Below are 23,883 nucleotides of genomic sequence, written 5' to 3' on the forward strand. Positions count from 1 at the left end.
AGCATCCAACGAAATCCAAGAAATAACTGGCAAATTCAATATCACGAAGATTTCCTCTATGTTTTCTTCTAAGAGTTTTATATTTTTAGCTTTTCTATTAGAGCTTTGATCTATTTTATTTTTGTGTATAGTGTAAGACAAAGGTCCAACGTCATTCTTGTGCATGCAGATACCCAGTTTTCCCAGAAACCACTGTTTGAAAAAACTGTCCTCTTTCCATTTCTCCAAAGAAGGTACACAGCCAGCCAGCATGCGAACAGATGTTCAGCATCATTAGCCATCCAGGGAGTGTAAATGAAAATCACAGTGAGATTCACTTCACACCCACCAGGGTGACTGTAATCAGAAAGACAGATGATGACAAGTGTTGGTGAGGACATGGAGAAACTGGCACCCACATACACCACTGGTGGGAATGGAAAAGGGGGCACCTGCCCTGGAAAAGTTTGACAGTTCCTCAAGAGAGTAAGTGTAGAGCTACCATATGATCCAATAATTCTACCCCTAGAGACAAAGGGTAGAATGTTTTTCTTTTTTTTTATTTTTGAGACAAAAGAAATAAAAACCAGGCTGGGCGCAGTGGCTCACGCATATAATCCCAGCACTTTGGGAGCCCAAGGTGGGTGGATCACCTGAGGTCAGGAGTTCAAGATCAGCCTGGCCAATATGGTGAAACCCCGTCTCTACTAATACAAAAATTAGTCAGGCGTGGTGGTGTGCACCTGTAATCTCAGCTACTCAGGAGGCTGAGGCAGGGGAATCACTTGAACCGGGTTGTGGAGGTTGGAGTGAACCAAGATTGTGCCACTGTACTCCAGCCTGGGCGAGAGAGAGAGAGAGAGACTCTGTCTCAAAAATAATAAAAAAAGAAAGACAGAAAGAAAGAAAAGAAAAAAAAAGAAACGAAAACCGATCTCCATATGAAAACTTGTCTACAAATGTCCATGGCAGTGTTACTCATAATAGTCAAAAAGTGGAAACACCTCAGCTGTCCGTCAACTGATAAATGGATCAATGAAATGCGGTACAGCCACCCCATGGGATATTATTCAGCAGTGAAAAGGAAAAAAGTCCTTATCCACGCTGCAGTCTTGAGAACGCAATGTTCAGAGAAAGACACAAAGGCCACAGGTTGTGTGACTGTTTCCATACAGGGTCCAATTTCCACTTTCTATACAAAATCCAATTTTCGATGTGTCCGGAATAGGCAAGTCTATAGCAAGTGGATTTGTGGTTGCTTAGGGGTAGGTGAATGAGGATCGTGGGGAGTGAATGCTACGGGGCAGGAGGTTTCTTTTGGGGGAGTGATGAAAATGTTCTAAAATTGTGGTGTGTGGTGCTGGTTGCACAGCTCTGTGAATAGACTAAGTCACTAAAATGTACACTTTTTTTTTTTTTGAGAGAGAGGGTCTTGCTCTGTCACCCAGGTTGGAGTGCAGTGGCACCATCAAGGCTCACTGTAGCCTCCATCTCCTGGGCTCAAGCAATCTTCCCCTCTCAGCTCCCCAAGTAGCTAGGACAACAGGTGCAAGCCACAATGTCCAACTAATGTTTGTATTGTTTATAGATAAGGAGGTCTCCCTATGTTGCCCAAGCTGGTGTCAAACTCCTGGGGTCAAGTGATCCTCCCTCCTTGGCCTCCCAAAGTGCTGGGATTACAGACATGAGCCACCATGCTCAGCCAGAAGTGCATACTTTAAATAGGCAAATTATATGGTATGTGAATTATATCTCTTTAAAGCTGTTTAAAAAATGGACAAGATTGGCTGGGCGCAGTGGCTCACGCCTGTAATCCCAGCACTTTGGGAGGCCAAGACGGGCGGATCATGAGGTCAGGTGATCGAGACCATCCTGGCTAACATGGTGAAACCCCGTCTCTACTAAAAATACATTTAAAAAAATGAGCCGGGCGTGGTGGCGGGTGCCTGTAGTCCCAGCTACACGGGAGGCTGAGGCAGGAGAATGGTGTGAACCCGGGAAGCAGAGCTTACAGTGAGTGGAGATCGCGCCACTGCACTCCAGCCTGGGCGACAGAGCAAGACTCTGTCTCAAAAAAAAAAAAAAAAAAAAAAAAAAGGACAAGATAGGGCCGGGCACAGTGGCTCATGCTTGTAATCCCAGCACTTTGGGAGGCTGAGGTGGGCAGATCACCTGAGGTCGGGAGTTGGAGACCAGCCTGACCAACATGGAGAAACCCCATGTACAAAACAGGCATGGTGGCTCATGCCTGTAATCTCAGCTACTCGGGAGGCTGAGGCAGGAGAATCGCTTGAACCTGGGAGGCAGAGGTTGCCGTGAGCTGACATCGAGTCACTGCACTCCAGCCTGGGCAACAAGAGTGAAACTCTGTCTAAAAAAAAAAGACAAGATATACTATGATTTGAGTTGAGAGGTGCCTGTGGGGGCACAGCATTATGTACTCAGCCCTGGCTAGGTGTGTTCAAGGAGGGGTGCCTGGAGGAGGTACTAACCAAACTCTCCCGTGTAGGATGAATTAGCTTGATAAAGTGGATGGTGGTAGGGAGGTGTTCACGCAGGGGGAACAGCATGTGCTAGGGCTGGTCGTGAGAGAGTGCTGTGGGGGACCTTTCCTGGCTGCCTCTCTGGCCTTTATCCCTTATTTTTTATTTGTTTATTTTTTGAGACAGAGTCTCACTCTGTCACCTAGGCTAGAGTGCAATGGTGCGATCTCAGCTCACTGCAACCTCTGCCTCCTAGGTTCAAGTGATTCTTGTGCCTCAGCCTCCTGAGTAGCTGGGATTACAGGTGTGCACCACCATGCCTGGCTTTTTTGTTTTTGTTTTTGTTTTTGGTATTTTTGTAGAGATGGGGTTTCACCATGTTGCCCAGGCTGGTCTTGAACTCCTAACCTCAAGTGATCCACAGCCTTGGCCTCCCAACGTGCTGGGATTACAGGTGTGAGCCACTGCGCCCAGCCCTTTCTTTCCTATTCTAGACTGGACCTCAGATTCTTCAGGCTTGTGGTTTAGGTGGGACTGACCCCTACTCCTAGCCCTAAGTTTGGGCCTTGATTAGCTGAAGCTTAACACACCCCTTTTCTCTCCTCCCTGCCCCTTATGTTAATTGGTTCAAGAATAGACAAATGACCCCCTTCAGGCCAATCTGGGCCAGTGTGACCCAGTTCCTAAGACTTGATTGGCAGGGTCAGGGGTGGGGAAGAAGTGGGTCATTTTCAGCAAGATAGGAACACTGAGTAGAAGCCCTCAGCTGCTGCCATCAGCCAAGCGGAGTGCCTTCCTGGGAATGGCTCCACTACCAAGGAAGCAGAGCCATACACACAGAGAGGAAAACCAGATTCTCTTTACAGCCTGTGAGCCCTGGATCAAGACTTACCTGAAGGCATTGTTGCTGGACTCAAGTTTCTCGAGTCAAAAAGTTCCCTTTTTGCTTTAGCCAGTTTGGGTCAGGTTTTCTGTCGCTGTAAAGTGCTTTTGCAGGTAATTGTTATGGAAAGGGCTCCAGATCCAGACCCCTAGAGAGAGTTCTTGGATCTTGCACAAGAAAGAATTCGGGGTGAGTCCATAAAGTGAAAGCAGGTTTATTAAGTAGGTAAAGGAATAAAGAAAGGCTACTCCACAGACAGAATAGCCCCAAGGGGGCTGCTGGTTGCTTTTTTTTTTTTTTTTTTTTTTGTTTTGGTGAGACGGAGTCTTGCTCTGTGCAATGGCGTGATTTTGGCTCACTGCAACCTCCACCTCTCAGGTTCAAGCGATTCTCCTGCCTCAGCAGTAGCAGAGACTACAGGCATGTGCCACCACGCCCAGCTAATTTTTGTAGTTTTAGTACAGGCAGGGTTTCACCATGTTGGCCAGGCTGGTCTTGATCTCCTGACGTCAGTTGATCTGCTCGCCTTGACCTCCCAAAGCGCTGGGATTACGGGAGTGAACCACGGCGCCCAGTCTGGTTGCCCATTTTTATGGTTATTCCTTGATGATATGTCAAACAAACGGTGGATTATTCATGCCTCCCCCTTTTAAACCCTATAGGATAACTTCCTGACGTTGCCATGGCATTTGTAAACTGCCATGGTGCTGGTAGGAGTGTAGCAGTGAGGATGGCCAGAGGTCACTCTCGTCGCCATCTTGGTTTTGGTGGGTTTTGGCTGCCTTCTTTACTGCAACCTGTTTTATCAGCAAGGTCTTTATGACCTGTATCTTGTGCTGACCTTCTCTATGTCATCCTGTGACTCAGAACGCCTTCACCGTCTGGGAATGCAGCCCAGTAGGTCTTAGCCTTACTTTACCCAGCCCCTATTCAAAATGGAGTTGCTCTGGTTCAAACGCCCTGACAGAAGGAACACACGAGGCATTGGGGAGCCTGAGGGTAACAGTCTCTCTGGAGCATCTGGGAAGGCTCCCCAGATAATGTTGGGGCAGAATTCTGAAAGAGGAGTAGGGAGTAATCAGGGAAGGAAGGGCAGCGCTGTCACAGGGAGGATTGAGACAGTGTCCCTCCTGCGAATCTGCGGAGGAATTCATTCATCAGCAGCGGTGGCCTAAGAGAGCCCTGCAGGCAGGCAGGCAGCCAGGTGGGACGCATTAGCGAGGTCCCCAGCCCCAAGCCAACACCAAGGGCGTAAGAGGGGGCTGAGTTGGCTCTGCCCCCAGATTAGCTCATCCTCCCATCTTGCTCTTTTTTATTCTGAGATAGAGTCTCGCTCTGTGATTGCTGGAGTGCAATGGCACGATCTCGGCTCACTGCAGTCTCTGCCTCCTGCGTTCAAGCGATTCTCCTGCCTCACCCTCCTGAGTAGCTGGGATTACAGGCACACGCCACCATGCCCAGCTAATTTTTGTATTTTTAGTAGAGACAGGGTTTCACCATGTTGGCCAGGCTGGTCTCGAACCCCTAACCTCAGGTGATCTGCCTGCCTTGGCCTCCCAAAGTGCCGGGATTACAAGCGTGAGCCACCGTACCCAGCACTTCTCGTCTTATTCGAAGGTGAGGTCCGAGGGGATCACCCAGGAACCCTGGCTGGGGAGTCTGGGTGTGCTGTTTCCTGGGCCAAGTCCTTTCCAGCTACCACTCTGGGTTTTGGCTGGAAGCAAACCTTCCAGGCCTGAGCCCAGGATAAGGCTGATTTTGTTGTTTTTGGGGAAAAGCTCCTTTGCCTCATCTAGAGTTCCCCTTCTAGAAGGCTCCTTTGCCCTCCCTGTTTTTTGGTGAGTTTGCCTCTTTCTCCTGCCTTTTTACTGTCCAGGCCTCATAAAATCCATTAGTGGGTGGCTGCATTGATTTTTAATCATGTTTTACCTCTGTAGAATGAGTCTCTCTGGACCCTTTGGAACTGCTTTGAGCATCAGGCATCCAGAGCGTCTTGCACTGGGCGATTCAGACAGAATTATGAACAACGCTGCATTACTCCCCTGGAGGGGCCTGCTGGGAGCCCTGTCCATGCGGCAAAGCAGGCAAGTGTCTAGGGCCACTCAGGAGGCAAAGGGCCCAATTGATGCAGGACCTTCCAGGCTAAGGGCTGAACCTTACCCTCCGGCCTGTAGACCATCAGAGTCAGTTGGTAACGACTGGCGCTTAAGTCACCCCCAAGCCACGAGCCCATGTGGAAGATGCTTAAACCTACATATTCCCTTCTCTCTAGTCTATTTTCATTCTGTCCACCCAGTGGCCAGCAAGACCCTGTCACCAGCTTGGTGTTGACAGGTATCTTAGTCTGTGTGGTCTGCTATGGTAAAATACCATAGACGGAGTGGCTTATAAACAACAGAAACTTATTACTCACGGTTCTGGAGACTGGGAAGTCCAAGACCAACGTGTCTGCAGATTCCATGTCTGGTGAGGACCCGTTCCTCATTGCCATCTTCTCACTGTAATCTCACATGGCAAGATTTCCCTGGGGCCTCTTATTTATTTTCTAGGACAGAGTCTCACTCTGTTACCCAGGCTATAGTACAGTGGCATGATCTCAGCTTACTGCAACCTCTGCCTCCTGGGTTCAAGTAATTTTCCTGTCTCGGCCTCCTGAGTAGCTAGGACTACAGGCACATGCCACCACGTCTATTTTTTGTATTTTTAGTAGAGACAGGGTTTTACCATATTGATCAGGCTGGCCTCGAACTCCTGACCTCAGATGATCCACCCACCTCAGCCTTCCAAAGTGCTGGGATTACAGGTATGAGCCATCGCGCCCGGCTGGGACCTCTTTTTAAGGGCACAAATCCCATTCATGACAGCTCCATCCTCATGACCTGATCACTTCCCAAAGGCCCCATCTCCTCACAGCATCATCTTGGGAGTCAGTATTTCAACAAAGGAATTTAGGGGAGGCTGGTGTGGTGGCTCATGCCTGTAATCCCAACACTTTGGGAGGAAGAGGCGGGATGATAGCTTGAGGAACCCAGGAGTTCAAGACCATCATGGACAACATAATGAGACCTGCCTCTATGTTTTGTTTTTTTTTTTTAAAAAAAAAGGTGACTCACGTCTGTAATCCCAGCCCTTTGGGAGGCCGAGGCGGGCGGATCACGAGGTAAAGAGATTGAGACCAGGCTGGCCAACATGGTGAAACCCCTTCTCTACTAAAAATACAAAAAATTAGCCGGGCATGGTGGCACACGCCTGTAGTCCCAGCTACTCAGGAGGCTGAGGCAGAAGAATCGCTTGAACCTGGGAGGCGGAGGTTGCAGCGAGCCAAGATTGTGCCACTGTACTCCAGCCTGGGTGACAGAGAGTGAGACTCAGTCTCAAATGAAAAAAAAATAAAAGGAATTTTAGGGGAACACAAATATTCAGTCCATCACAGCATATTTCCTTCCAGTGGAGCAGGGCTGAGGACCACGAGGAGCGGGAGAAGCTGGGTGGTCAGGAGGTAGAGAAAGGTCAACCTCCATGGACTACCCCACATTTTTGCCTCTTCTTCCACTTCCTGCCCCCGACCTGGAACCCAGCTCTGGGCAAAGGCAATTGGGTATTGCTGTTGTTGCTGGACAGGAATGGGGGCTGAGGAGCGGCTCCACTCCTCTGTCTCCATATTTCACCTGTTGGGAGAACAGGAGGAGGGGCTAGGTCACTAAGTTGGGTGCATTTCAGAGCCCAGGGAGCAGATACCATTGTTTTGCAAATGAAGCCCAGGGAGGTAGGGGGCTGTCCCAGACCTCCTGCCTTGCCGCAAGTCCTAGAGAGTGTTCCAGAGCTTCACCTAGGCCTCTCAACTCTCAGCCCTGTGCCCTCACCTGAGGGGCTTTTCCTACATCCTATTTTTTTTTTTTTTTTTTTTTTTTTGAGACAGAGTCTCACTCTGTTGCCCAGGCTGGAGTGCAGTGGCATGATCTCGGCTCACTGCAACCCCACCTCCCAGTTTCAAGTGATTCTCCTGCCTCAGTCTCCTGAGTAGCTGGGATTAGAGGCACCACTATGCCTTTTTTTTTTTTTAATTTTTTGAGACGGAGTCTCGCTGTGTCACCAAGTTGGAGTGCGGTGGTGTGATCTCGGCTCACTGCAACCTCTGCCTCCTGGATTCAAGCGATTCCCCTGCCTCAGCCTCCCGAGTAGCTGGGACTACAGACACATGCCAACATGCCTAATTTTTTTTTGTATTTTAGTAGAGACGGGGTTTTACCGTGTTGGCCAGGATGATCTTGATCTCCTGACCTCGTGATCACCCGCCTTGGCCTCCCAAAGTACGGGGATTACAGGCATGAGCCACCGGCTAATTTTTGTATTTTTAGTAGAGACAAGGTTTCACCATGGTGGCCAGGCTGCTCTTGAACTCCTGACCTCAGATGATCTGCCCACCTCGGACTCCCAAAGTGCTGGGATTACAGGTGTGAGCCAACGTGCTGGCCTTTTTTTTTTTTTTTTTTTTTTTTTGAGACAGGGTCTCACTCTGGTTGCTCAGGCTGGAGTGCAGTGGCGTGATCTCAGCTCACTACAGCCTTGACCTCCTGGACTTGGGTGATTCCCCCACCTCAGCCTCCTGAGTAGCTGGGACTACAGGCATGTGCCACCATGCCTGGCTAATTTTTTTGTATTTTTAGTAGAGACGGGTTTTGCTATGTTGCCCAGGCTGGTCTTGAACTCCTGGACTCAAGCAATCTGCCCGCCTTGGCCTGAGTGCTGGGATTACAGGCATGAGGCCTAATTTGAAACATGCTTCCTCTCTCTGTTCCTCGGAATCCACACAAAGTCCTATCTGACCACCTGCAGAGGGTCAGTCTTCAAAGGCCAGTCAGGAATCCTGGGCTGAACGTGGAGCCTCAGGCAGGGCGGGCGGGAGCCAGGCACCACCATCAGCACAGCAGCCAATGAATGAGGTCTCACGGCAATTGAGGATGAAGGGCACCTGCAAATGACGGGTGTTCCCCAGTGTCTGGACCCCAGGAAGGGGATGTCAAGCTCCATCTGTGGAACCTCAGGAGCCTTGCTGGTAGGGTCCCCCCAGGCCCTCCTACAGCTGCTTGGAGGAAGAGGCTATGGGGGTGGAGGGCTGGTAAAGGGAGGCTGACTTACCCACACAGCAAGCGCTTGGTAGCCCTAAACACTGGGACCCCTCTGCCTTCTGCCAACCCCAGCAAGGTGCCCACAAAACTGGGCAGAGTAACATGGTGGGTCACAGCAGAACACACATCTCTTTGTAGCTAGATTTTGTTTGTTTGTTTGTTTGTTTGTTTTTTGAGACTGAGTCTCACTCTGTTGCCCAGGCTAGAGTACAGTGGCACGATCTCGGCTCACTGCAACCTCCACCTCCCAGGTTCAAGCAATTCTCCTGCCTCAGCCTCCCGAGTAGCTGGGATTATAGGCGCCCACGACCACCTCTGGCTAATTTTTGTATTTTTAGTAGAGACGGGATTTTGCCATGTTGGCCAGGCTGGTCTCGAACTCCTGACCTCAGGTGATCCATGCACCTTGGCCTCCCAGAGTGCTGGGATTACAGGCGTGAGTCACCGTGCTCAGCAATTACAGGCTTTTTGTACCACATAGTGAGCCCAGCATGCACAGAGAGGGGCTCAGACAAGCCTGACTTGAATCCTTTATGGCTGGTTACCAGCTGTGTGACCTGGTCCCCAGCTCCTCAACCTCTCTGGGCCTCGCTGCCTAACCCACAGGATCCTGCAAAGGCTCAGCGAGCTGATGCACGGAAGTACCTGGTGCCCTGTCTGGCATACAACCAGGCGCAGTAAGCAGTAGCTGCCATTTTTGCCGCTGGACTTACTAATTACCAAGGCTACGCCAAGTTCAAGTCTAAAAGCAAGGGCCACTAAAGGACTCCAGAGAAGGCAGCATGTCCTGCTTTCTCCCCTGGTCAATTCTGATGCCTCAAGACTGGCCCCCAACTTAGAACTGTTTTGTTTGTTTTGAGATGGAGTCTCACCCTGTTGCCCAGGCTGGAGTGCAGTGGTGTGATCTCGGTTCACTGCAACCTCCAACTCCCGGGTTCAAACGATTCTCCTGCCTCGGCCTCCTGCGTAGCTGGGATTACAGGCGCCCGCCACCACGCCCAGCTAATTTTTGTATTTTTAGTAGAGATGGGATTTCCCCATGTTGGTGAGGCTGGAACTTAGAACTGTTACAGCACACAGCGTCTCAGCTGGAAGGAACCTTGAAGCCCCTCATTGTACAGACAGGGAAACCGAGGCCCAGAGAGTGACAGCGATTGTCTCAGTGTGCACCAGAGGTTCGTGGGCTTGGAGCCCAGACAGTCGCCTGGGCATTATTGGATTCCATGTGTGGCTGACCTTGAGGATGGACTTCATGTCATTGCCAAAGGGCAGCTAGGGGTAGGGGACCTAAGAGGCCACGTCCACCCATTCAGCAGTGTTGTTGTGGCTTCAGTCTCAGTTGGGCATGGGGCAGGCAGCAGTGACAAGACACACACAGCCCTGCCCTCATGGGGTGGGGCTCCTGGATTGGCCCACGTACAACTCATGTATGGGGGCTGAGGCCCTGGGAGGGCTGGGTCAGGACCTGTCCCTTGGATCTGTCTCAGGGAGTCCATGTCTCAGGCCTGGCTTGGGAAACCAGCAGGTGTCACCCTAAGGAGCGGTGCTGGGATAGGCCAGATGGCGGGGAGCTCCCTGGCACCAGAGTGCAGAGGGGCTGCGGTGCCTGGCTCCTCCTCCCAGCTCATGGTCTGAGCGTCTCTGAGCTTGGCCCTGGGAGATCCCGCTGCTTGGAGGCTCAACTATGAACCTGGTCAAATCATCCACCCCACACTGGGAGAAGCAAAGCCCTGGGTCACCTTCTCCCGTCTGAAACATGAGCACATTGGACCTGGTGGTCTTTGAAGTGTCCCTCACAGCTTTGAAGGTTCTCAAATCCTGTAATAGATGGTATTTGGGGTGTCTGCCCAGCACCCCCTTTCTTGAGGGTAGACCTCTGGAGCCATGGTGACATGATCCCACCCTCGTTGGCCACAGCTGATTAGATGTGCCAAACACCTGGCTCATGTGAGCTATTCAGATCCTCCCTCCCAGATTCGGGTGCTGTGACTCAGCCGTCAGTCTGGTGGGCAGGTGAGCTGGGGGGAAGGTGAGATCTAGGCGGGGGCAGAGGCTCAGGGAAAGCTATCTACAGAGACAGAAACTGTCCTGGTAGCTGGGCTCCTGGAACTTCTCCTTTAGCCTCTCCCCACCATTCGTTCCCCATACTTGCAGACAAAGCACCTAAGTTACTTTGAGGCACCTCTCCAGCCACACCCCCGCCTACTGGGAGCAGCCTCGGCGAAACTGTCCAGCAAGCTACCCTGCTTACCTCCTGTCCGGTGTGGTCCTGTGACCCCTGCATCGCTTCTCCTGGAACTTATTTATTTATTTATTTTGAGACGGAGTCTCGCTCTGTCGCCCACGCTGGAGTGCAGTGGTGGGATCTTAGCTCACTGCAACCTCTGCCTCCTGGGTTCAAGCGATTCTCGTCCCTCAGCCTCCCGAGTAGCTGGGATTACAGGCGTGCGCCACCATGCCCGGCTAATTTTTGTGTTTTTGGTAGAGATGGGATTTCACCATGTTGGCCAGGCTGGTCTCAAACTCCCAACCTCAAGTGATCCACCCACCTCGGCCTCCCAAACTGTTGGGATTATAGGCGTGAGTCACCATGCCCGGCCTCCTAGGATTGAATTTTGAGCAAATGGCTCCACAGAGGGAGGAGAACAGCCAAGGCTGATGGCTGTGGCCAGGGCTGAGAGCTGTGTCCTGGGCTGATGGCTGTGTCCTGAACTGGCAGCCTGGAGATCCCGTGCCCTTGTTCCTGCTGTGTCCACCTCAGATCCTGCAGATTCCCAGGCCCTGCCCCTCCTCCTCCCCTGAGCGCTTCCACACGCATGTTGCCAATTCTGCTGCCAACTTTGGTCTCTGTTGCAGGCCACCCTAGAGCCCGGGTGGTTGGAGAGAGGAACCAGCTCCCTCCCAGTGGCTGTCGTCACTGTGGGTGCCCTGGCTGGCTCTCCTGCCTTTCTGTAAGGTTCCCCTTTTTGCTTCACTGGCTTGGGAGCGTCTAGCCTTGCAAACAAAGATCCCCTGACCTTCCTTCAGACACAGATGAAAGCCGTGAGTGAGAAAATGGCAGGCACTGGGGAACACAGCCGGCTCCCCTGGCCCCCAGGAGAGGCTGTACAGTTCAGCCCACCATTGCCCCATGCTGGGATACCAGGAGGCCATGGCCAGCTGCCCAGAGTGAGAAGAGCGTCACTTGGATCCTCACCAAAGCCTCGATACTCACTGGGGAAGGTGAAGTTCAGAGAGGGCACGTCTTCCCCAGGCAGCAAGAGGCTTCGAGGACCGGAACACACTGCCTGATGGCTCCCTGGAAAGAGAGCGAAGAGGTCCCTTTTCATATGCAGGGCACCTAAGAAAACCGAGGAGGGGCTGGGCACGGTGACTCATGCCTGTAATCCCAACACGTTGGGAGGCTAAAGTGGGCAAATCACCTGAGGTCAGGAGTTCAAGTCCAGCCTGGCCAACGTGGCAAAACCCTGTCTCTACTAAAAATGCAAAGATTAGCCAGGCATGGTGGTGCACCTCTGTAATCCCAGCTACTCTAGAGGGGCCATGCCGGGAGCAGAGGGCCGAGGGCTGTGGTCAGCCTGCTGCAGCAGGAGGACGTGAGCCAGGCCTGTCCCGGGGGCTTCTGCATCCTCTTCTGGAATAAGGACCAGGGAGGTACCTGTTTCATGCCCAGGAGGTCATGATAGCGCCTATCAGCGTTAAATGCCATCTGGTCCTCACCTGGCAAAGAGTCCCATCCCCTGGTTCACTGGCTTAGGGGTGCCTCCAGGTCAGGGTTTCCTCAGCGTGGGGTGGGCACCCCTGGTGACCTAGGAGACAGTGACATCAGGGATCACACAGCCTCATACCACACAAGTTTGCACCACTGTACTCCAGCCTGGTGACAGAACAGACACTGAGAAAGAAAGAAAGAGAGAGAGAGAGAGAGAGAGAGAAACAAAGGAAAGAAAGGAAAGAAAGGAAAGAAAGGAAGAAAGGAAGGAAGGAAGGAAGGAAGGAAGGAAGGAAGGAAGGAAGGAAGGAAGAAAGAAAGAAAGAAAGAAAGAAAGAAAGAAAGAAAGAAAGAAAAGAAAGAAAGAAAGAAAAAAAGAAAGAAAGAAAAGAAAGGGAAGAAAAAGGGAAGAAAAGAAAGGGAAGAAAGGGAAGAAAGGAAAGAAAGAAAACTGAGGACGGAGGCCTTTGTCCCTGCCCAGATGGGCTTTGCATCTGTCTCTCAACAAGCAGGCTGCGTGTTCATTCACAAATGCACTCGGCTCAGTGGCTCCATGTCATGACTGCTTCTCCCATGCAGGAGAGGCCAGCTTCAAGGTCCACAAACAGCCTGTGAGGCAGCTGGCACCCGGGGCACCTCCATCCCCACTTCCCACGGAGGAAACCGAGGCTCAGAGGTCACATGCCCGGCCCCAGCCCCCACAGCCGGGACTATAGCACTCAGACTGCTGGTGTGGGGACCTTTCCACAGGAAGTTTAGTGACATGATTTCTTTTTTTTTTTTCTTTGTCAATAATAAGTATTATAATAATATTGCTAAAACAAATATATTCTTGTCAGTAATAATAATAGCCAGGTTTTACTGAACATTGCTAAGCATTCTACACACATCAGTTAATTCTCATAGCAACCCTGAGGGGAGGTGGTATTTTTTATTATCCCTACTTTCCAGATGAGAAAACTGAGGTTTAAGGAGTTTAAGCGACTTACCTAAGGCCACACAACCTGTAAGTGCAGTCCGGCTCCAGGGCCTGCGCTAACTAACCAGTGTTCCACCCTGTTTTTCTCTTGCACAGCAAAAAAAAAAAAAAAAAAAAAACAAGGACTGGCCAGGGGGCCCAGTAAGAGTGTGACCACCGTGGTAGACAGCTCTGATGTGCAGGGATGCCCACCTCCTGGTCCTGTCTGAATACAGCCTTGCGAATTGCCATTTGCCCTGAGTGGGGAGTGATGTACTCCAGGCGAAGTCAGCCTGCCACCTGGCAGGGGAGGTGGGAGAAACCGTAGAATTCTTCCTAAGGGAGCACAGAGATACCTGTGCCCCAGCCGACTCCTCCTCCCCAGTGACTATGATTGACAGCATAAGGGATCAAGCCACTCCCTCCAGCTGAGTCTGTCCTGCCTCCCATTCCTCCCGACATAATGGTTCAGCAGCCACTCTCCATGGGCTGGAGTTGGCAGCCTGCTGAAGAGGATGGTGGGGTCAAGTGAGAACCAGCTCAGCTGGAGCCAGTGCGTGGTAACTGAACTCCTGCTACGGGTTGGCCACCTGCTGATGTGACGTCAGATGCTGAAGGAGCTGGGGGCTGGGTGGGCTGTCTCCAGCACTGTCCATCCTGTGAATTTCAGCACTGTATTAGTCTGTTCTCGTGCTGCTGATAAAGACATACCCGAGACTGGGTAATTTATAAAGGAAAGAGGTATAATGGACTCACAGTTTCACGTGGCTGGGGAGGCCTCACAATCATAGTAGACGGCGAAAGGCACGTTTTACACGGTGTCAGGGAAGAGAGAATGAGCTGAGCGAGAAGGGAAACCCCTTATAAAAACATCAGATCTCGTGAGACTTACTACCACGGGAACAGTATGGGGGGAACCACCTCCATGATTCAATTATCTCCCACTGGGTCCCTCCCACAACACATGGGAATTGTGGGAACTACAATTCAAGGTGAGATTTGGGTGGGGACACAGCCAAACCATATCAGGTACATTCCATAGCACCTACTCCGGAGGCTGAGTGTTTCACTCCTTTCACCTGAGCCTCCCGCCAGGGTTTAATGTCGCTCCACTCACCTGCAGGAAATACGCTCCTCACTCCACAATGTCTTCTCCCAGGAGAGCAGGGACTCATACAACAACGGGCTCCTCATGGTTCTTCTTATTTTTTTAGAGTTGGGATCTCTCTCTGTCACCCAGGCTGGAGTGCAGCGGTGTGATCGCGGCTCACAGCAGCCTCTTTGAACTCCCAAGTTCAAGCAATCCTCCTGCCTCAGCCTCCTGAATAGCTGAGACTACAGGCGCACCACCAAACCCGGCTAATTTTTTTTTTTTTGAGACAGAGTCTTGCTCTGTCACCTAGGCTGGAGTGCAGTGGCACGATCTCAGCTCACTGCAAGCTCTGCCTCCCGGGTTCACACCATTCTCCTGCCTCAGCCTCCTGAGTAGCTGGGACTACAGGTGCCCACCACTACGCCCAGCTAATTTTTTTTTGTATTTTTAGTAGAGATGGGGTTTCACTGTGTTAGCCAGTATGGTCTCAATCTCCTGACCTTGTGATCTGCCTGTCTTGGCCTCCCAAAGTGCTGGGATTACAGGCGTGAGCCACCATGCCCAGCCAAAACCCGGCTAATTTTTAAAAACTATTGAGAGATAAGGTGTTGTGCTGTGGCCCAGGCTGGAGGGCAGTGGTGCAATCATGGCTTATGATTCTTCGGCCTGAAACTTCTGGCCTCAGTGATCCTCCTGACTCAGCCTCCTGGGTCACTGGGATGATAGGTGTGAGCCACTGAGCCTGGCTCTCCTCATGGTTATTTATTCCATAGGATGTTGGGGTTCTTCGGTATGTTAAAAGGAGTTTTAAAAGAATGTTCTACCCAAGTAAGTGTGGAAAATACTTCATTAAATAACACAGATTTCTTTCCTGCAGGACTTCTCAGAGCATTTACTATGCTAATGTGCATTGTGACTGGTCAAGAGGGTGCTTATAGTATGGGATGGTCCCTAAAAACATTTGACAAGGGAATTTGTTTCCACACAGGACATGTATACCACAGAAACTGGTTTTTCTTCAGAAGATACTGATTATATACTTTTGACAATCTTTCTTTTAAATTTGGAGAACAAAATATGATCTAAAACAACTTAATTATTAATAAAATACAGTGTTGGCCAGGTGCAGTGGCTCATGCCTGTCATCCCAGCACTTTGGGAGGCTGAGTTGGGTGGATTGCTTGAGTTTAGGTCAAGATGAGCCTGGGCAACATAGTGAGACCCTGACTCTTAAAAAACAAAATAAAGGCCAGGTGTGGTGGCTCACACCTGTAATCCCAGCACTTTGGGAGGCCAAGGCGGGCAGATCACGAGGTCAGGAGATCGAGGCCATTCTGGCTAACACGGTGAAACCCCATCTCTACTAAAAGTACAAAAAATTAGCCAGGCATGGTGGCGGGCGCCTGTAGTCCCAGGTACTTGGGAGGCTGAGGCAGGAGAATGGCCAGAACCTGGGAGGCGGAGCTCACGCCACTGCACTCCAGCCTGGGGGACAGAGCCAGACTCTGTCTCAAAAAAAAAAAAAAAAAGAAATATGATGTGACAAATACGGTGGCAGGTGTCTGTAAATCCCATCTACTCAGAAGGCTGAGACAGGAAGATTGCTTGAGCCTAGGAGTTTGAGACCATCCTGGACAACATAGTGAGACCCCACCTCAATTTTAAAAAAGGACAGAAAGGCCGGGCGAGGTGGCTCATGCCTGTGATCCTAACACATTGGGAGGCCAAGGTGGGAGGATTGCTTGAGCCTAGGAGTTTGAGACCAGCCTGGATAAGATGGCGAAACCCCATCTCTACTAAAAATACAAAAAATTAGCCGGGCATGGTGGCATGTGTCTGTAGTCCCAGTTACTCAGGAGGCTGAGGCGGGAGAATCACTTGAGCCTGGGAAGTCAAGGCTGCAGTGAACTGTGATTGTACTGCACTATAGCCTGGGCAACAAGAGTGAGATCATGTTTCAAAAAAAAAAAGAAAAGAAAAGAAAAAAGAAAAAAAAAAAAGAGAGAGGAAAGAAATATAATCTAAGCACATCTGAAGTTTTTCAACTCGGTCACCCGGGCAGGAGTGCAGTGGTGCGTTTTGGCTCACTGCAGCCTCCATCTCCCAGGTTCAAGTGATTTTCATGACTCAGCCTCCCGAGTAGCTGGGATTGTAGGCGTGAGCCACTGAGCCCGGCCATTTTTTATTTGTTTGTTTGTTTTTGTTTTCTGAGATGGAGCTTCACTCTTTTGGCCCAGGCTGGAGTGAATGGCACGATCTCGGCTCACTGCAACCTCCACCTCCTAGGTTCAAGCGATTCTCCTGCCTTAGCCTCCTGAGTAGCTGGGATTACAGGCTCGCGCCACCACACCTGGCTAATTTTGTATTTTTTGTAGAGAAGGGATTTCACCACGTTGGCCAGGCTGGTCTCAAACTCCTGACCTCAGGTGATCCACCTGCCTTGGCCTCCCAGAGTGTTAGGATTACAGTCATGAGCCACTGTGCCTGGTATTTTTTTTTTTTTTTAATTCTTTTTTTGAGACAGGGTTTTACTTTGTTGCCCAGACTGGAGTGCAGCGGTGAGATCTTGGCTCACTGCAACCTCCGCCTCCCAGGCTCAAGCCATTCTTCTGCCTCAGCCTCCTGAGTACCTGGGATTACAGGCATGTGCCACTACCACCTGGCTAATATTTTGTATTTTTAGTAGGGATGGGGTTTCTCCATGTTGGCCAGGCTGGTCTTCAACTCCTGACCTCAGGTTGATCCACCCGCCTCTGCCTCCCAAAGTGCACATCTGAAACTTTAAACTTCCTAGTTGGCACATTAACAAAACATTTTAAAAGGTGAAATTAATTTTAATACTATATATTTAGCCCATTACATCTGAAACATTTATCAATTCAATATATAATGAAAATTAAAATATGTTAATTAGGTGGTTTATATTCTTTTCCTTGTACGTGAACCTTTGGAATCGGTGTGTATTCTGTGCTCACGGAGCATCTCAATTTGGACTGCCCACATTTCAGGTACCCAGTGGCCACATGTAGCTGGGGGGCCTCCCTGTTGGACATCACAGGTCTTCTAGGCGTTTGCTACAATAGGGGAGTAGACATCTGTGAGGGTTTGGATGCCATGGTTTGGTTTATTAGAGGAACAGAGATGAGGCAGGCAGGGCCTCGTAAGCCTTGTAGAGGCTTTCCCCTGAGAGCAAAGAGAAACTTCGCTGGGGGGATGGATGTGGAAGACTCACACTAGGAAGTCTCACTCTGGCTGTGGTATGGGGATTTGAGAAGGAGCAAGAAAGATGCTGTGGAAATCCCTTTGATGGCCTGGAGAGAGAGTGGTGGTGGGATGCCACTGATTGTGGTGGAGGTGCAGAAAATTGTCTAGCCTTAAGGGCTTTTTTTTTTTTTTTTTGAGGTTGAGTTTCCCTCTTGTTGCCCAGGCTGGAGTGCAATGGCCTGATCTCGGCTCACCGCAACCTCTGCCTCCTGGGTTCAAGGGTTTCTACTGCCTCAGCCTCCTGAGTAGCTGGGATTACAGGCATGCGCCACCACGCCCGGCTAATTTTGTATTTCTAGTAGAGACGGGGTTTCTCCATGTTAGTCAGGCTGGTCTCAAACTCCTGACCTCAGGTGATCCGCCCACCTTGGCCTCCCAAAGTGTTGGGATTACAGGCGTGAGCCACTGTGCTCAGCCTCTCAACTTGGGAGGCTGAGGCAAGAGAATCACTTGAACCCTGGAGGCTGAGGTTGCAGTGAGCCGAGATCGTGCCATTGCACTCCAGCCTGGGCAACAGAGTGAGACTCCATCTCAAAGCAAAAACAAATACATAAAATAAAATACAGATGAGATTCTGAAATTAGTGGTGATGGTTACACAACATAGCAAATATATTAAAATGGCTGAATTGTGTGCTAATTTAAAATGATGAAATTTATGTGAATTATATCACAAGAAAAAAGTGCAAGGAAAAAATGCAGATGAGAGAAAAAATAAAAGAGACACGTAATCTACCTATACTAACAACTGATAGGACCGCCTGGCAGTCTGTCCTTCAGACGGCTTCCTACACGGGTGCAGTTATTTTCATTATTCTATACACAGTGGTTTATAACCTGGGTTTTTAAAATTATTTACTTTTATTTATTTATTTATTTTGATACAGAGTCTCACTCTGTTGCCCCAGTTAGAATGCAGGTGCAATCTTGGCTTACTGCAACCTCTGCCTTCCGGGTTCAAGCGATTCTCATGTCTCAGCCTCCCGAGTAGCTGGGACTACAGGCAGTGCACCACCACGCCCGGCTAATTTTTGTATTTCTAGTACAGACGGCGTTTCACCATGTTGACCAGGCTGGTCTCGAACTCCTGACCTCAGGTGATCTGCCCACCTCGGCCTCCCAAAGTGCTGGGATTACAGCCATGAGTCACCGCACCTGGCCTGGTTTTGTTTTTTTGAACACAGACCTCAACATCCTCCTTGGGTGTTTCACAGACATCTCAGGTCCATCTCTGAGATCATTACCCCCTCTTTGAACCTGGTCCTCCTCTGGTGACCCCATTTTGAGAAATGCATTTGTCCCTCAGGTGCTCCTGGACACCACCAGGGGGCCACCCTGATGCCTCTCTCTCCTGTGGGGCTTCTCTCCCCAGCCCAGAGATCCATGGTCATGCCTTCCTCTCTTGTCCCTCCAACCCACATCTAATCAATGACCACTCAATTTCCCAGGTCCTCAATGGCGCGTCTCTGCCTTTACCCTGCCTGCTCCAATCTGCACAGCAGCCAGAAGGATCCCTTAACCTGCGATTTGGCCATGACACCCCAACTGGAAGATGGGCTGCACATTTTTCGTTTGTTTGGTTATTATTATTATTATTATTTTTGAGATGGAGTTTCACTCTTGTTCCCCAGGCGGGAGTGCAGTGGTGCGATCTTGGCTCACTGCAACCTCCACCTCCCAGGTTAAGCAATTCTCCTGCCTCAGCCTCCCGAGTAGCTGGGATTACAGGCACGTGCCACCGTGCCCAGCTAATTTTTGTATTTTTAGTAAAGACAGGGTTTCACCATGTTGGCCAGGCTGGTCTTGATCTCCCGACCTCAGGTGATCTGCCCGTCTCAGCCTCCAAAAGTGCTGGGATTACAGGCATGAGCCACTGTGCCCAGCCTGGGCTGCATGTTTTTTTCACTTAAACATCAAAAGTCGTGTAGCAGAAAGACCTGGAACCTCTGCTTCTTGGATTGCGACCAGGACATCAGAGAGCCGATCTGAGTCCTTCATCTGGTGGCTCAGGCTCAGCATTTTTAGCTGACGTGGACAGGGAACTTTTCAGCTGAAAACCAGATCAGGAAGAGGGACGGCAAGGCCCAGCACTTTCCCACATGTTGTGCCTGCACCATAGGGGTCCGAAACACTCCCCCCACCCTTCCCCAAGCAGTTCCCATGCTTCTCCCTCCTTCCTAAAACACATTCTTCCCCGCCTTCTAGGACTACCTCCTGGTGGTCTTCCTACCTCCCCGCCGGCAGCCCTGCTGTCTCCCTGACCTGACCTTCTCAGCCTACACTCCCTCCCTCCATGACCTCATACTGTCTCAAGACTTTAAAGGGCATCTCTGCCAGGATGGCTCCCAATGCCTACCTGCAGCCTGGACCTGTCCCTGAACTCCAGACGCCTGTGCCACCTGCTTTCTCCCGTCACCCTTTGGACATCTAGTAAGCATTTCACACTTCACCTGTCTGCAGTAAGATTCCAGCTCTTCCTGTCCAAACCTATCTACTCCCCATCTTAGCAAATAGAAACCCCACTCTTCCATATGCTCAGCTCAGAAACCCCGGCCTTGTCCTTGAGTCTCCTCTCTCTGTCTCACACCTTCCAGCCCTCAAATGTCTCTCCTGCCTCTAAGCATACTCCATCCACTCCTGCTTTCCCCTGAAGCCCCTGCCCAGGCTGAGCCCCGGGCCCCGGGAAGTCTTCAGATGGGGATGGACTTGCTGGTCTGGAGGAGCCCATTCTGCAGAGGAGGTGGGACGGGCCCCAGCTGAAGGGATCTGGTGTAGACTTGGGAGCAGAATGTCTCCCAACCTTGAGGACCAACTCAGAGTAGACAGCAGTGAGGGAATCCTGCTCTCACTACCCTCGAAATGTCACCGAGTCTAGCCAATTCTCTCCATGTCCTCCACGGCCACACTACACCTGGCCACCACCACCTCCTGGCTGATGATACAGTGACCTCTGGCAGGCCCTCATTCCTACCCGTCTGTGCCTGGAGTCAGTTCTCCCTGCAGCAGCAGCCCAGGGGCCGGCTAAGCACATCAGATCCCTTGAGTTGGGATTCTGACCTCACCTCCCCGCTCTGCGCCTTGCCCTTTAAAACCCACCTTACTGCACCCCTGCAAGGCCACACACAAGGCTGCACATGGGCCCGCTGGGCTCCACCTGGGCTCTGCCACAGGGCCCGGGCGATGCTCCTCTCCACTCTCAATGAGGCTCCTTCTCCAAAAACCACACACCTCCTGCCCTCAGCCCTTCCCATTTTCCTCCCTGCCTCATTTTTCTTCTTTCACCTGTGACATACATTCCACTCATGTAGCGTATTTATGGTTTTTCTTTTTCTTTTTTTTTTTTCCTGCATTCAGGCTGGAATACAATGGTGCGATCTCAGGTCACCACAATCCCTGCCTCCCAGGTTCAAGTGATTCTCCTGCCTCAGCCTCCCGAGTAGCTGGGACTACACAGGTGCACCACCACGCTCAGCTAATTTTTGTTTTTTTGCAGTAGAGACGGGGTTTCACTACGTTGGCCAGGGTGGTCTTGAACTCCTGACGTCATGATCTGCCCGCCTTGGCCTCCCAAAGTGCTGGGATTACAGGCATAAGCCTCTGCACCCCTGTGTTTCTGGTTTCTACGCTGCACTTACGCGTATTGTTTATTGTTTATAGCACTCTCCCCTCACTAAAGTGTAAGGTCCCCGATGACAGGGATCTGGTCTATGTCCCCAGGGCCCTGGCACACAGTAGGTGCTTAGTAAACATGTCCCAAATGATGGGATGAGTCTATGAAGTCCCTGAGTTCCCTGGCAGGTGTTGCCATGTATGTTCCCCCACCTTCTCCATTCCTTGCAGGGTGTTTGTTGCCAGCGTGATTTTGTGATCACTGTGCAGCAGGTCGGATCAGATCTGTAAGCTCCCATGTTGGTCTCAGTACCCAGCACGGCACCTGGCACAGGGGCAGTGAGCAAGAAATACTCACAGGATGGGCACCCAGGTTTCTTTTGTGTGCGTGTGTGAATGCGTGTGTGTGAGTGAGTGTGTGTGTGTGTGTGTTGAGACAGGGTCTTATCACCTAGGGTGGAGTGCAATGGTGCAAACAGGGCTACCTTCAGCCTCCACCTCCTAGGCTCAAGCAATCCTCCTGCCTCAGCCTCCCGAGTAGCTGAGACTACAGGCATGCGCCACCATGCCCAGTTAATTTTTTTTTTTTTTGTATTTTTTGTAGGAACGGGGTTTTGCCATGTTGCCCAGGCTGGTCTTGAACTCCTGAGCTCGAACCATCCACCTGTCTTGTCCTCCCAAAGTGCTGTGATTACAGGTATGAGCCACCATGCCTCTCCCTCCCTCCCTCCCTCCCTCCCTCCCTCCCTCCCTCCCTTCCTTCCTTCCTTCCTTCCTTCCTTCCTTCCTTCCTTCCTTCCTTCCTTCCTTCCTTCCTTCCTTCCTTCCTTCCTTTTTTCTGTTCTCTTTTCTCAGGGGTGTGTGTGTGTGACAGAGAGAGAGTCAGGGTCTCTCTCTGTCACCCAGGCTGGAATGCAGTGGCACAATGATGCTCACTGCAGCCTGGACCTGCTGGGTTCAAGCGATCCTTCCACCTCAGCCACCCGAGTAACAGGGACTTAGGTATGTGTCACCAAGCCCAGCTAACATTTAAAATTTTTTGTAGAGATGAGGTCTCCCTATGTTACCCAGGCTGGTCTTGAACTCCTGAGCTCAAGTAATCCTTCCACCTCAGCCTCTCAAAGTGCTGGGATTACCGGCATGAGCCACTGCACGCAGCCTGAGCACCCGGGTTTCTGTAGCGCTTTAACTACTATCGCTGTCATCCAGCCAGGCCCTGGTCCCTGCGCTGGCTCTGCCTCCTCCCAAGCAGGATGCTCAGCAGAGTCTGGTCAACTCTGAGCCGCCCACTATGGGCCCCTCACTGCTGTCCACTCTGAATGGGTCCTCAAGGTTGGGACATTCTGCTCCCAAGTCTACACAAGATCCCTCCAACTGTGCCCACCTCCTCTGCAGAATGAGCTCCCCAAGCCAGCAAGTCTATCCTCGTCTGAAGACTTCCTGGGGCCCGGGGCTCAGCCTGGGCAGGGGCTTCAGGAGAAAGCAGAAGTGGATGGAGTAGGCTTAGAGGCAAGAGAGAGATTTGGGAGCTGGAAGGCACTCGGCCCTGCTCAGGGTTCCTCTGAGCCTTCTGGGCCCTCCGAGGTTAGAACACTGTGGAAAGAAAGAAGAAAACGAGACCCCACTCCTGCCTCATCCCTGCTGGCCCCGGGGGGAGGGCTGCCTCATCCTCCTCCCTGCTCTCTCCCCTACCCCAGGGCCCCAGCACCGCGTGTCATTCCTTCCTCCATCCTTCCCTCATGCACAGAGATTTGCTGGGTAACGACCACACCTCAGGCGGTCTTGTAGGTTATGGAGATGCCTCTGCCCTCTGGGAGGGTGTTCTCCCATGGAAGAGACAAACAGGATGCAGAAAACATAGGTGACGTTTGTGATGGATGCAAAGGAGAGAAACTAAAGCTGGAAAGGAGGATGGGAGAGGTCTCAAGAGGTGGTGATATGTTGGATGAGGTGGCCCGGGAAGGCCGTGCTGGACTTACCCTCCGGACCACCCCCCCAACGCTAACCCACGGGCCTCTGTCCATTCAGGTGGAGCCTGTCACTCCAGCCTTGGCTCAGAGAAACAGCTCTGAGCAGCTCTGACCCATCACTCTGTTGAAGTCCCTTCATGGGCGCTGGTGGGCAGGGGCCCAGCTCCTCGGCGAGGGGCCTTTCCGGGCCTGCCCCGTGGACCCTGCCCTTCTCCCAGGTCCCCTGTGCCCGCATTGGTGCGCAAGCCCATAAACCGGGGAGCTGTCCCTCCGGCGTGCAGGCCTCCCCGCCTCTCCAGGTTGCCTGGGCCAGAACGCTTCTCCATCCACCCTCCCTTCCTGACCCTGGGCTTGGAGGTCACCTGCCCCAGGCAGAGAGTAGGTGCCCCCACCGCTACCTGCGGCACCCTGCACAGCCCTGCCCGCCCTGCGAGAGCTGAGACGCTCCTGTCCCGTGGGCCGCCGTGTCCTCGGCACCCCATGAATCCGTGTGGAATGAATGAATGTCTCCGGGCCGGGACTTGGCCTCATCCACATCCCATCTTCCGGGCCCTCCCCGCCACGGCGGGGGCCGGAGCGCCAGGGCTGGATTCGGGGAAGGGGTGGCTGCCCCACCCTGGGGCCGCGTTGAGCTGAGGGGACGCCCCTCCGGCGGGCTGGCGGGGCCGGGGTCCCGCTGGCGGAGGCCGCGGCCAGGTGGGTGCGGGGCGGGAGGTGGCGCCGGGCGCTGAGTGGCGGCTCCGGGTCCACCCCTGGCGCGCGGGTGCGGGCGGGAGGCGGGAGGCGGGAGGCGGGGAGCGCAGG

Source organism: Chlorocebus sabaeus, chromosome 12 (genome assembly GCF_047675955.1).
Source record: "Chlorocebus sabaeus isolate Y175 chromosome 12, mChlSab1.0.hap1, whole genome shotgun sequence".
Taxonomy (NCBI): domain Eukaryota; kingdom Metazoa; phylum Chordata; class Mammalia; order Primates; family Cercopithecidae; genus Chlorocebus; species Chlorocebus sabaeus.